This window comes from Trichosurus vulpecula, chromosome 2 (genome assembly GCF_011100635.1).
Source record: "Trichosurus vulpecula isolate mTriVul1 chromosome 2, mTriVul1.pri, whole genome shotgun sequence".
NCBI lineage: Eukaryota > Metazoa > Chordata > Mammalia > Diprotodontia > Phalangeridae > Trichosurus > Trichosurus vulpecula.
Window position 1 is genome coordinate 178,029,573 of NC_050574.1, and position 1,964 is coordinate 178,031,536.

The 1,964-nt window shown below is 40.4% G+C and overlaps 1 pseudogene; it reads right to left on the reverse strand.

Moving 5' to 3' along the window:
• Positions 1-373: 373 nt before the first annotated feature.
• On the reverse strand, positions 374-1,212 carry LOC118835845 (annotated as a pseudogene).
• Positions 1,213-1,964: the final 752 nt, after the last annotated feature.

Sequence of the window (1,964 nt, forward strand, 5' to 3'; positions counted from 1 at the left end):
CCAGGGACAGTGCTCCATTTAATGCACCACCTAGCCACCCTCCCCCCAATAAATACTTAAATACAAATTTATGGTCCTGTAAAATATCATTTAAAGTAGATAATCTAAGTTGATCTGCCTCCTTGGACCCACAGTAACTGTTATTTTCCCAAAAACCAATAGAATCAATACACTGAATCATCAACAATTCCATTGTGTGAATAATAAATCACAATAAACGAGTCCCTTTTTCTAAGAGCTTTCCCTGACTCCTCTACAAACATGATCTGGCCTAGATAAAAAGGCAACAGGAGTTTCTTGAAGGTCAATTGTCCAAAATGCTAAGTATGGTTAAGTACTCTACATGATCTCTACTCACCTTTTCCATCTTTTCTTAGATTATTTTCTTCAATTTATCATACAGGACAAGCATGAAAGATCCACCCATGCCTCTAACACCCTTGAAGAAAGCTTTGCCACCTTCATCATCAGCAATCTTCCTCCAGCAGTCAAGTGTCCCATTGTACATGATATCAGGAACTTTGCGCCCAGACTACATCATTCACCACCTTACAGCCATCGCTATTTGTGCAATCATTCAGCCAGTTTATTACAATATGAGTCTTCCTAGAATCTGGGAGCCTACTTTTTCCTGTATCATAGCTTCCAAAGTAGGCTGTTTTATAGATAATAATACCCTACCCTGAGACATTGAAACTGTGATATAAGCCATGAATTCCATCGGACTTGGTGATTTTCACAAGGCATTCTCCCAGGACTTTGGATTCTCTCTCAGGGCCAGATTTCCCAACATCAACTGCCAGAGAGTTCTCACAAAATCCAAAGGGTAGACAAAGCAGAGAAAAGCGACTTCAGATGCACCACCAGAGGCAAAATTACTAGCAAACTACCTGCAAAATTGTGTGTTTGTCCACTGCTTCCAAAAACACCTGCTTTTATTTATCTTTAAAGGCAAAGTTAAAGGCCTGGATGGGGAAATAGCTAGTGATATTTGCCAAGTTACCCAGCCAGAAGCCTTTGTTCCTTTGGAATTCAGACTATAAAAATCCATTGTGCCTTTCCACAGCGTATCTGCAGCAATTTGTTACTTGCTAGCTGTACCTGCAACAGCAGCTTGACTCTCTTGATGGGAGCCACCTCCTCTTGGAGATAGCAGTGACAATGTCCACCAGCCAGGAAGTCCTTGGCAAAGGAGATGGTCTGTTCCATCATGATTACAGAGGGCCAGGTGGTGGAGTTGGAGAAGGAGAGTTGACGCGAGAGGGCCAAAAGCCTGTGAAGGAGTTGAGCTTACACAGCCAGATAGAGTTAATTGTTAGAGAGTGTTCTTCCTCCCAGTGAGCTGAAACCAACCTCCTTGTAATTTATGACTATTTATTCAATTTATGCTCTCTTGAGCTAAATAGAATAATTATAATTATTCCTTTTAGAGGCAGCATGGTAAATTGAAAAAATTACTGAATTTTGAATCAAGGGAACTTGATGTAAATCCCAGCTCTACAACTGATTACCTGAGGGATCTCAGGCAAGTCACATAGCCTCTCAGAGCCCCAGTTCTTCATCTGTAAAAGGACGGCATTAGACTGAACGACCTCTACAAGCCCTTCCAGCTCTAAACGTAGGATCTGTTTCCTCTTCCGTATTTAATGTAATTCAATAAAGTTAATTAACACGGCAAACACTGGGGATATGAGGCAGTGTTGTATGTTAAAAAGAATACTGGACCTGGAGGCAGAAGATGGATTAAAATACCAGCTGTACCTCTTATTACCCAGGTAAGTGATTTCCCTTCCCTGGGCTTCACTTTTTTCATCTGCAAAATAAGGCGCTTTTTTTCTTCTTTTAAATTAAGGAAGAGGCATGGGAAAGGAAATAAATGTTTGTTTCAGCTTAGCACAGTGCCTGACATATAGTAGGAACTTAATAAATACTTATTGAATTAATTGAAAGAGAAAAGGAGAGTT